The sequence below is a fragment of the Cupressus sempervirens genome, chromosome 8 (assembly GCF_028749045.1).
Source record: "Cupressus sempervirens isolate cs-2001-9-10 chromosome 8, ASM2874904v1, whole genome shotgun sequence".
Classification (NCBI taxonomy): Eukaryota; Viridiplantae; Streptophyta; class Pinopsida; order Cupressales; family Cupressaceae; genus Cupressus; species Cupressus sempervirens.
Window position 1 is genome coordinate 119,013,531 of NC_143125.1, and position 13,122 is coordinate 119,026,652.

The 13,122-nt window shown below is 33.4% G+C and overlaps 1 pseudogene; it reads left to right on the forward strand.

Moving 5' to 3' along the window:
* Positions 1–522: 522 nt before the first annotated feature.
* LOC149541873 (protein DMR6-LIKE OXYGENASE 1 pseudogene) lies at positions 523–12,274 on the forward strand (annotated as a pseudogene).
* The last annotated feature ends 848 nt before the right edge of the window (positions 12,275–13,122 follow it).

Consider the following 13,122-nt stretch of genomic DNA (forward strand, 5'->3'; position numbering starts at 1 on the left):
ATTTTTTGAAGAAAGAAGCAAAGCATCCTCTTATGATGTATTATGTACCAAATTTTCCTCCTTGTTTCCTTCTTGTTTGTCTCTTTCAGTGTTCTTTTGAGACTAATATTTTTTCTTCTTATAACCTAGTTCCACATAGTACTAGCAATCTCTTGGTCCTCTACATTGAGACCTCTTTTGATTTGGATTTTCTCTTGACTTCTCACAATTTCTAAAATGTTTTCCTCTCTCATTCATTTTTCCTATGCTTTGTGCATTCAAGACACTTCCTGATGTAGATCCACCTTATTGTTTCCTACAAATTTCCCCACTCATAATAATGCTAACAAAATCATCAAATTTTAAGATATTAGAACCAAAAATCAAATTACTCACAGTCATTACCAAGTCATTCCACCTTTTAGGAAAAGAGCACAAAATAGAGTGCAGGAAGGGATAACACGAAAGTTAACCCCCCACCACATGGCACAATTCTAGGACTTTAACCCAAGGAGAACACTGCAACACCACTACATAAACAAAATGGAGACACATGGAAGAGAACACGCAAAGTTAAATCTTCCATGTGGTCCCAACTCTGTTAACCAGCAAAAGATGCATGTCGTGAAAACTGGGACATGTGGCAACAATGCAGGCATTTGAGCATGAATGAAAGTGAAATTACCACTACTTTATTGGAATGGTGATGTGTGGAAAAAAATGAAAATATGGGATAACATTAAGGTTAACTCTCTACCAATACCAAGCTACTCAATAAAATAACAAACCAATCGACTTGGCCAAAGGAAAGATCGAGCCACTCGACACTAGAACAAATCAAGCTACTTGGCAATATGAAATGTTAACTGCAAATTTTTCGTGTTAACCAACCTGTGAAGAATCTAACCCATTGAGAATTTCTCAAATTGATTATCAGTGATGGGATAAATGGAGGCAAAATTAGCCAATTAGAAAAAAATACCTTTTAATTCCTTATTGATACTTCATATTCTAAATATCCTCTCATCAATTGTCTCTTCAATAGTCTACTTTTCTTTTCAAATGTGACTCATTTGATTTTCCTTTCCTCTAGGATTACTTTGTTTCCTTCTTAACTATTTTTTTCCTTCAATGTATACTAATAAGAATCATCTATTGTACTAATTCCTCAACATAATCAATTCATCATGAATATTAAATCTCAAACCATCAATGTATCTAGCCACATTTTCCCCAGACAACTCTCAAAGTCTAGATTTGATTTTCATCTTGTAGAACTCCTCGATGTATTCTTTCACACTCAAGTCCTTCAAGCCCTATAATTTCTTAAATAATTCCAATTCACAATCCTTGAATATGAATTTATATTTTAGCTAAGCAAGTGCATCACCCTCCATCTAGTGAATTTTATTTCACCATTCTCTTCTTTATCATTTTGAAACTCTTTTCACCATAAGGAAACATGACCTTCAACATAGTCCACGATAATCTAATACTTTATGGATCTCTGATAAACTAATCTTGTAGTTCACCCATTCAGTGTAGAAAACTCTCAGAATACAATGTGTGTGTACAAAAGGTATCACACTTCCATGAACCATTATTCTTGAGAATACCCATGAAAGAGAGCATCTCAAGAGGTGGCTTATAGCTCTCTATATATGGTGTGCAAAGGCTATGAGATGGTGGCTCTCAAATGAACCAAACTTTGCAACCCTTGTAAGGTGCACCATAGAATGAGAGATTCAAAAATGGGAGCAAGAATGCTAGCATCCAAGAATCTAGAATGAATGTAATGAAAATGAAAGCTAAATGGGAGAAAGTAGAATCCAAGTTAAACTAGAAAATAAGTATTACAACCTCTATTTAGAATAGATGATTTAATCTATAAGCGAGAAACTAGAATGAATGAAGAATAGAAGAATAGAAGATAGAAGAAGAGGAGCTCCACAAGTATGAGATCTTCAATCCTACAGCATAATGTTAGTAACAGAGTGGAGTTGTAAAGTGAGGAGAGAGCTATCCCTTTTAAAGAGAAATGGACGATAGAGATCATGAGGAAAGATGCATGTGATCAAAGGTGGAATTTGAAAGTGGGAGTGATCCACGTGCACAAGCATTTCCACCAATCATGACGAAGAGTTGACTTTTGTCCCCCATGTGGGAGAAAAAAAAATTCTTTTAATTTGTAAATATAAAAAGGACTTATGTGTGCAGATTGAGTGGGTTAGAAGAATGGGGTCTTTTATTTAATAAAAAGGGGACATGTTCTTTTAATCAAATATAGACTTATGATAATATAGTCAAACTACAGGTTAATATCAAATTAATTAATTTTTAGCAATTTGGTCTAGATAAATGATTAATTAATTTAGCCAAAATGCTAAGAAGGGGGCTAATAGTCTAAATGAGCATTTTTAGGTGATTACATTTGCCCCTTTTTGACTAATGTGTGATCGATTTGGGAACACATGACATCAAAGAATACAAAAGCTAGGTAGGTAGTAATAGATAGAGAGATCTAATTCTAAAGAATGAAAAATGCAAAAAGAGATAGCAAGTCCTGGATGTACAGCCTAATAGTGATAGTACTAAACACTAGGAAAGAGATGATATTAGAACTCAAGAAGAGTACTAACACCAAGAAAAGTAGATAGATTGAGAGAAAATAAAAAGATCAAGCATATGCTCCTGAGAAATAGATAGTTGTAGCAAGTGACTATAGAGTATTTCTACCCCCTCGAGATCGAAATCAAAATGAGGTAAAAGAAATGCAAAAATGAACCAAATATAGAAAAGTCCTTGATGACATATATGAGATTAGAACCAAAGAGTGACCATAAATTCGTGATAGAATGCCCCATTTTGACCAGAGTTAACCAAGAAGAATTAAGTATGCAAATTAGGTCAAATCAAGTAGAAAGATGATTTAGAAGTGAAAGATGTGAATTGAAGTAGATATGAAGTCTAGAAATGGTGAAGACATGAAGAAATGAATATGCCCCAGCAAAGATCTATCTGCACAAGCATTTCCACCAATCATGATGAAGATTTGACTTTTGTCCCCCATGTGGGACAAAAATGTCTTTTCTTTTAATTTGTAAATGGAAAAAGGACTTTATGTGTGCACATTAAGTGGGTTAGAAGAATGGGGTCTTTTATTTAATTAAAAAGGAAAAAGGGACATGTTCTTTTAATCAAATATGGACTTATGATAATATAGTTAAGCTATAGGTTAAGATCAAATTAATTGATTTTTAGCAATTTGGTCTAGATAAATGATTAATTAATTCCTCCAAAATGCTAAGAAGGGGGCTAATAGTCTAAATGACCATTTTTAGGTGATTGGACAATAAACCAAAGAAATTAGAAATATCCATCCTATAAATATTACTTACTAGTGTCATAGCTTTCAAAAAGCTTTCTTCATATGTAGGGATCTCAACATCTATAGTCTTAGATGTTCAACAACTTCCTTATATTTATCATCTATATCAAGATTCCTTTGTAACCCAATTAAAGTATTATAAATTTCATTTCTTGTCTCATTCTTTAATTCCAATGTCGTCTTTTCTAAATGAATACTTCTTGCATTACCATTGATAGCTAGAAATATGAGGCCTTTGGTGTCTTTAGGTCCATCTTCCAGGGATGTCCTCTAGTTCTGGCTTTGTATGTTCTTATTGCTGAAGGTTTTGGGTATTTTCTTTCCAGTACTATCTCCTTTGTGTTAAGAGTGAATACTAATGGTATTCCTATGAGGGAGTATCCTAGCATTATTGGAGACATGCTTTAGAGGTTGTGTGCTACATTTATGACATATTTTGTCATTGATGTCAACATACTAGTTATTTTGTGAAGACTAGCTTAGCAACAAACAAAGTTTAGCTCCACATGGTTCAAGAAATAAAGATCATCTTATGCACACTTGGGATAATGTTCTACAAAGTGTCTAGATGCTATAGTTAAGAGTGCATATGGAAATATGAAGATTGGATAGAGATATGATTATTTTAGTAAAGGCAACATCCAAACACTATTTCTGGGAAATGATTATTGTTGTTTGGATTGTATCTCCTAATAGAGATAGAATTGAGTTAAGTAGACTTGGACAGAGATAGAAGACATGATGAAGACGTTGAGGTTAATCACACACATTGAGATGAGCAACGAATGAAGATCTATGAAGACTGTGAGACAATAGTTTGTGTGTAATTGTGAAATAATGTAATATTATAGTGTAACTATAAGGAAACTCAAATGCAGAAACAACTTCCTACAAAAATCCATTAAGGAAAGTATTGTCCAAATTCTATTAAATCCTTACAATTTTACATTTGATATTATGTAAACAATAATATTGAATTCAACCATGAATACATAAAACAGATAGAGAAAGAAAATACATAAACATAAATGCCGATGGGGAAAAAACCTTTCAGTAAAACAACCCTACCCCTCCAAAACCTGCACAATGTATTATCTTCAACACAGAGGTTACAACACACTTGCAGTGCAAGTTCTTTCAGGACATGGAAGACTTATTTAGTAGCAACCAATAATACACTTTTATACTCTCCTATCTACAACACTAAAAAATGCTTATATAATGTGCTTTCCATTTTTAGGGCAACTTCCAAAGAACAATCGTATTAGGGTTTTACCATTCTTCGAAAAAGTAGGAACCCAAAAAAAATTCCAGGCCGATGCCTCAAACCTCGTACACTAGATGGAGACTCGAGTGTATAGTACTTGATGATCAAAGGCCACATGTCTTCACATTTTCACCCATCATCAAATCTTCCAAAGATAGCTCTTACGCATCATAGGAATCTATCATAACCATTTCAATCATGATCTCCTTATACACAATTCAAGATGTCAACACATACAAGTGGAGTGACACATCAATATGCCAACTAGACATGTACACTCACACTTAATTACATTGTTTGCAAAAAATACATTTACAAAACAAATAATAAGAATAGGAATTATCCAAGGGTGAGACACCTTATTCCTAACACTAACGTGTAAATGTAATATGTTAAGTTGGTCCTATATTGTTAGTGGAAATTGGGAAAGCCTTAAGGCCGACTCAATGAATTTTTTTAGGACTTGGTATAAAGAAAAGATTATTTCCTTGGTTGAAATCATCCAGTGAGGATATTGTGTGATATGCAAACTTGAGAGTAAGATCCAATACCAAAATTGTATTGTGTGAACTTACATGTGAACATCTTTTGGATCAGAAAAAGTGATTGGTGTAGTTGAGATACGATGAGCTTACAAGGAACTATATCTAGCAAAGAAGTTGTTGGATAGTGTTGATGTACCATTGTATTATTCAATGAGGATAGTACTGAAGTTTTTTGGATAGTAGATCCATCTATCTTCCAAATTAACTCTTAATAGGGTTGGATTCTCCTAACTGGGATTCAAAGTCTCCTAATAGAAACTAATATGTACTAAATATATTTTATTGACTCCTAACAAGGTCCATCCTTTCACAAGGAACTTTTATATTAGTACATCATTTTGTAGGTACCATCACAACTGGATTTTTCCCTCTGATGAAGAGTTTCCCTAGTTAACATATATGGTGTTATTATGTATGGTTATCTTTCTATGGCTATTACATCTACTATTTACATGTTTCAGAATTAATAAGGATATCGAGAGTAATTTTAATTGCATAATTGATTCACACCCCCCCCTCCCAAAATTATTTTGGTGGACTTTACTTTCTAATGATTTGGCCATGTCAGAGGCATCTCCCTACTTGAGTCACCTACTTTGCTTGCTAATGGGCACTTTGATGATGGCTCCTTTCTCAATCTCATTGAGGATGTGGGAAATGTTTTAAATGCTCTCCAATGTCTTATCACTTTTTATTTGGCTTTTGGGTTTGCAATTCAATGGCACAAAAATTTGTGATACAAGCAGTCATTTCTTCCTGCACTTCTTTGGCTTGCTCAATACAATTGGAAATGGATTCAACATGGAGAGAAATTCTACTTCTTGGGTATCTCTTTTGTCTTTCAAGCTTTGGTTGTTGACCTTTAGAACATTGTGCTTGCCAAGATTTCCAAATAGTTTCATTCCTAGCTCACCAAGCCTCTTTCTTTGGTTGATAAATTTGAGATTTGTTCCAAGGTTTTGGCTGCTACCCATGTTTATTACTCATTCTATTGAACTCCTTCTAAAGGGCTAAACCCACAATACTGGGTGCCACTTTTGTGGCATGAAGGAAATTGCAAAATGATGCAAAATTCCCATATTCAATTTTATGTATGTTCGTGCAAACTCGTTAATGATGTTCGTGCGAACATAAAAGAATTGCATGTTTGCGCGAACATGCTTAGTTTAAATAAGGGATGTTTGCGCAAACATCCCTTATTAATGCATTCATGCAAATGTATTTTTACAATGATTTTGAGCTATTTTTCCATTTTTCGTTAGGCTTGTATGTTCATGCGAACATTAATATGTTTGTGCGAACATATTTTTATAGCAATTTTGAGCCATTTTTTCATTTTCTATAGGCTTGTATGTTTGTGCCAACACATGTTCACGCAAACATGTAAATTTATAAAATTTTGGTGTTCTTTTCTATAAAAAATTTGAAATTGGCTCTTTTGACCCCCAAAATTGAGATTGAATGATCTCCTACTGTAAAATAAAAAATTTCAATTTGTGTTGCTCGGAGCAAGCTTTCCAATGACTATTATTGTAATACATATTATATTCATTAAAACTTTCAAATATGAGTTTAACTCATTATAGGTTCATTACTGATTGAACATTAACTGACTTCGACACTTCAGAAAAATTTGTAAATTAGGTCAATTTTTTTTTTTTAAATATCTAGAAAATAGGTTGTTCAGATAGCTTTCTATTAGAAAAAAGAAAATTAGATTTATGATAAATTGAGTTCAAATTATCTGTGTCAAAATGAACATATGTCTGAATTACGATTGATGTCACTTCAAAACTTCATAAACTATACAATATTCAACCAAATTGAATCAAACCAAATGTATCCTCTAGATATTGATGTTACAAATCCAACACTGAAAGAATTACCTCATTATCATTTCTAGAAAAAAAGTTGTGTGTCAAACGGACTGTCACTCTTTAGAAATATTGATTTTTCATATGTACCACTTTTCGAAGGAGAAGAAAAAATTGACTTAAATTTATTTATTTTTTTAAATAGAAAATATGGTTACAAAATAGGAATAGAATACTAGAAATCACTAGTTTACATCATCTTGAAATTATTCATAGTTTTAGAGATATAGTCATTTGAACGTGAGGTTTGTTTCAAAAATATTGATTTCAGTGTCAAAATTGGTTGGGAGTATTGTTGTCTTCCCAAGGAGGTCGAAGGCCTTGGTCTTATTTCCACGTAGAAATAGGGAATCGCCTATGTGCTAAATGGGTCATCCATACCCTCATTGGTGATGAAGCTTAGAAAATTCTCCTCATGCATTGTATTTCTTCTAGATTCCCAGTCAATAGGCATGCTTAGAAGAGGATTGGGCTTCAAACCCTTCTTATCACACTAGAACTAGTACAAATCCAAGGCACTTTTGTTGTCAAAAGTATCTGGAGAGCCTGGGAAGCCATTAAACCTTGGTTTTGTTGGGTTGGTGATTTTTTTAGGGATGGGTTATGTATGAACCAACACAACATTTGGTGGTCTCCCTTATTTGTTGTGCAAGGAGTTTCACTAGCTAAAATTCAAGGTGCCAGTGTGATGCATTTTTTCAAATGTGGAATCAAGACTCCCAAAGATATGTTCTCCACAATTACCATGAGTCTCATAAGATAAGAAGATATGCAGGTCCAGTTTGTCTGACCCAAATAGATCGGTAGACTTATGATGTACTGGTCTCTACTTTGCCTTCTCATATATTCCACAAGTTGGATATCTAGCCAATTAAGTCATGGTGGAAGGACTAAAAGTGGTATTTGTATACTCCTCTTGTCAATTGCAAGCCCAAAATGGGATACCTTTGGTTGGTGCTACATTTGCCTATGGTTGATACTCTCAACCAACATTGGCACCTCCATTCTTCTCATCAGAATTGGAGATTCAGGTTTAATATTATTTGAAATGCCATCACTGAGATGAAGATTGCACACTTTTCTTGGTGTGTTTTGTTCTAGGGATTGCCTCTGGTTCCTTAGCTCAAGCACTTGGGTATTCTTGACCCTCGTTGTCCCTTTTGTGGGCATCTTGAGTCTATCCTGCATATCTTTTAGTTTTGTCATAGAGCTCAACATTATTGGCTCTAGATTCATGACTTTTTAAAGCCTTTTAGGCCAGAACCATTTTCTTGGCACATGATCTTTCTGGGAGATTCTCCCAAAATCCCCTTCAAGTATACCCAGATTTGGCATGCTTTCAGGATGGAAATTTTGTTCACTCTTTGGAAGGATAAAAATGTTATTCTTTTCACTTGCAACTTTCTTGATATAAATGTTTCTATATATATTAAAGCTTGCATATGTAATAATGTAATGATGCAGATACAAGTACAAGCCAACAAGGTGGCCTGCCTATAGTAGTTGCTCAATCATTGGGGCAATGTGCCATGTATAGTTGCCTAGATTCTGTTGGACCGAACTCCTCCCCATGGTCATTTTCGGGGTCATAGTTCCTTTGCTTGCCACTCACAGACACCGCACTCTTAGGTGCCTCAACGCTCTCCTAGTGATGGATTTAATGACCGACATCATCGGTTCACCTCTCTACTGTAGGGTTGTAGTTGGTCCCCAATCACTCCTCTTGTTGCTTCTATTGGCTCTGGTTGGCCTTCTTCTAGTCTAAATCTGAAGTGGTCATTCCCCCGCTTGGACTTGGCAATCTCACCTCCCAGAGTGGAGGGAGAAGAAGAAAAAGAAAAAAGATGTTGATGACGGATGGGCTCCTCCTAAGCCACCCACCAAACGCATGTATGTATGGGGTTCTAATGACTACCATGATCCATCGCCCTTGATTGGCACTGCATTAGCCATCTAAGGGCAGTTTATATGTTTCTTTTATGAATAGTGTTAGCTTTTTGGCTTTACCGTGTGAACTCTAACTAGGTGATCCTTATATCCCCCAACCCTTTTTTTGTGAATATGTAACTTTAATATCTTAATTACTAGAAAATGGACTTTCATAAAAAAATCATCTACTAATGAGTGATTCAAATAAAATAGTTTATAAATAAAGATATTTTATGGAAACAATTTATGAAAGACATTATTTAATGATAATACAATTTTCCTCCAAATTTTGTATATCTAATTTAATATTATAATAAAATTATCAATGACTGATCTTTAAAAAATAGTCTATAAATAGAGATGCTTTATGACAATAGAGTTTTTCTTTAAAAATGTTTATATAATAAGTCTTTCTTTTATTAAAAAAAAAATTTGGGAGGCAAAACCTCTTCAAATAAGAAAGTCAAGGTATGGGTATCTATTCTCTCAAAATCCGTCCTAAACACAATACTTACATTTTAAACTCTTCTACCATTTTTTGTCAACAAATGATCCAAATAAAACAATTCATAAATAGACATATTCTATGATAACAAAAATTCCCTAAAAAGTTTGTATAGCACTCACTATGTAGCTAGCAACTCAATTTTCCTAAAATGCATTATGAACTAATTTTTATAATTTTATCTATCAATAAGTTGTGATATTGCTATCATGATTTAGCTCTGTGGCTTCATTGCCATGAGAGATGGGTTTGTGTAAACCACTATTCATGAAACATGGGTCAATGAGTTTGGCTCAAAGATTCATTGTCATGAGAGATGGGTTTTTGTAAACCACTACTCATGAAACATAAGTCAATGAGTTTGACTCAAAAACTAGAGAGTTAAATCTTGATGGCAATATCATTATTTATGTTGCTCTCCTACTTATCTATCAACAAATTATATAAATTAAACAGTTTATAAATGTATAATAATAGAATTTTCTTTAAACTTATATCAATTTTACTCCACATACATCAAATAAATAAACAGCTAACAACCTATTCTGAAACAATACTTTATTACGGTAAGATAAAGTAATTGAGAAAAAAACAATACTTTATAAACTCTTCTATTCTTCAGATATTAAAATAAAACTTATAAATAGACATTTTCTATGATAATAATACTTTCCTTAAAAATTTATATAACAATTTCACCTCTGTGAATGATCCAAATTAAAAAGATTGTCTTTATTGATAATGAAGTCTTCCTTGAAAACATGTCCAAACCGTTCATAAATGTTCTAAAAAAAATCAAAATAATTGTGAATTCCTTTGTTAAGTATGGTGTCACAGATAAGATTGTTAAGTTTAAGAAGTGCTTGTTATTTACAAGAATTTGTGTGCTTGTGGAGAAAAATCAGGTCCTCCCTATTCAGATCATCCTATCCTCTAAATGTGGAAAGGGGGTGCAGCACTTTGAATATGAGGACTTTCAGATTATTTGTCATGATTGTAATTGGAGAGTCATATATACAATTTTTTCTTTAATAATAAAAAAAAGCACTTTGTTTAGGAAATGAAGGTAAAAAAACAAAGGAGACTATCCTTATTTTTCTGGAGTCTCAAAATACTGATTCTAACACAATGCTTTGGACCTACTGAACGATGTAGCAGTGATTATCTAAAAAAGAAGAATACTTCCACTATGTTCAATTAGAGAGCTTTGGACCAATTTTTTAAGCCACGTTAATTTCAAGTTGGCTCTAGTTTGCTTAGTGTTGTTTTCCTTCTTGATATTTTGTTCTACTCTGAAGTTCGCTCTTGTTTGCTTAGTGCTGTTTTCCTTCTTGATATTTTGTTCTACTCTGAAGTAGCTATTCTGTTTTACCTGTTTTTTATTTTTATGATAGGTAAAGGGTTGAAGTCTTGATTAATTATTATTATTTATTGAGATTAATTATTATTAATAGTAAGTGTTAAGCTTGAATAAATTTGAATCTAAGATCTTCTATATGAAAGGCTTATAAATTACCAATATATTGTAAGCTCTTGCCTCTGTTGAACTTAATGCTTTATCTTTCTCTTTTACAAAAGATCAAGCTTCTTTGAAAATCTCAACTTATTTTAAAAAACAATTGTATTATGACTCCATTGATTTTTTGTCTCCTTGCCTGAAAGGAATACAATTTGAAAAGAAGAATCCATCCACTGTGCTCAGTTAAAGAACTTTTGACCAATTTTTGAAGCCACCCTGACCTCAGGCTGGCTCTGGTTTGCTTAGTGTTGTTTTGTCTAGTGTTGTTTTGCCTCTATTCATATAATTGTTGCTTTGCTGTGATGTAGCTGTTCTGTTTTAACTGTTTGTTGTTATATTGAACTTATATTCATCTTTCTCTTTTTACAAAAGATCAAGGTTCTTTTAAAATACCTACTTATCTAATAAAAAATCAAGTGTATTACAATCTCCTTTTTAATTTCATATTTTTTTTTATAGCAGACATATTGCAGGGGAGTATTGCAAGGAGATAAAGAATACTAGTTCTAAGACTTCTGGCTGCAATTTCTGAAGCTCTTGGACAAGATTCTGATTATTTGAATACAATATTTGGAAAGCATGACCAGGAAATGTTCATAAATGACTATCCTCCATGCCTAAATCCAGATCTTACCTTTGGCTCAGCAGCTCATTCAGATTCACTTGGAGTTACTGTTCCGATGCAAGGAGATGTGAGTGGCCTGCAAGTGCTTAAAGATGGGAAATGGTTTGCAATAGAACCAATACCCACTGCCTTTGTGGTGAATGTGGCTGATCAAATTAAGGTTTTATCAGAATATAAATGTCAACAGACATTAAATTTCCACAATCTATGCATTCATAGGATTTGCTTCTGGATCTGATTGTATTTGATCTTTTGCACCAACAATGGAAGAGAGCAAACAGAAGCAAAATTATCATTCTGTTTGTTCTCTTCCATGCTGATGATAGATCACGGAGTATGATCTGAAACATTGATGCAAAAAATCAAACACAATTGAATCCAGAAGCAAATTCTATGAATATAAATGTTACTCACTGTATACAAACTTTCCCTGTTCAAAACTAGATTGAATTTGAATTGTTTTTATGTGAGTTTTTTTCAGGTTGTGAGCAATGGAAGATTCAAAAACGCCAAGCACAGGGTTGTAACCAATACAACCACTGCATGTATATCTATTCACACATTCTATGGGCCTTCATTGGATACCTTCATTGCTCCTGCAGTATCCATGGTGGATGAGGAGCATCTGGCTTTATACAAATGATATAATTTTGAAGATTACATGAATGTATTCTGGAGCCCAGGTTTGAAGGGCAAGAGCATTTTGGATTGCTTCAAGATCCAAATCAGCCCATGATTAAAAATTGAGATATATAATTGAAGTCGTTACACTATATATATGCTGGTAACACTTTCAGTCTAGGAATCAAGCCTTGCCGTGTGATGTTTAAGCCAATGCTGGTATAGACAGTGGTGACTGTCATGTATACCAATACTTTTGTCTGGGAATAAGGTGGAAGACATTAACCTATTCCTTTGGATTAATACATAAATGGGTGATATAAACTGTAGACATCTAAATCTGATTACATAATTTAAGTACTCATATTTAGTCATCTCCTAAGGTATCATTAATAAAGTATTTAATATTTAATTAATTCAATGTCATCCCCTAGCTAATTAATTCATAATTCATTAACTATAGTCCAATTGATAAAATCAAATGACAAATTAAAAGTCTAATTATCAATTAAATCCCTATTCTCCTATTAAATTAAATAAATTCATAATATCTATTTAATTTAATCCTAAAATCTCCTTTGATTTATTAATCATTAAATCAAATCTTCAACCTCTAACTATTCCTAAATCCCTATCATTGGCTAAATCTAGCCCATTCACCCATGCTAAACCTTGCTTAGCTAACTAATTAACCCACCTCATAAATGCTAGCCCACTTGCATCCCTCTGACATGCCACTTGCATCGAAATTCCCTCCTAAGCTAAGCCTAATCCCTTCTCTAAGCATGTGCACAACTTTAACCAAGTGTTAAGAAGTCTTAAGCCAAAGAAAAGTCAAACTTCTATATTCCTATCTTTCTTACATTCTTA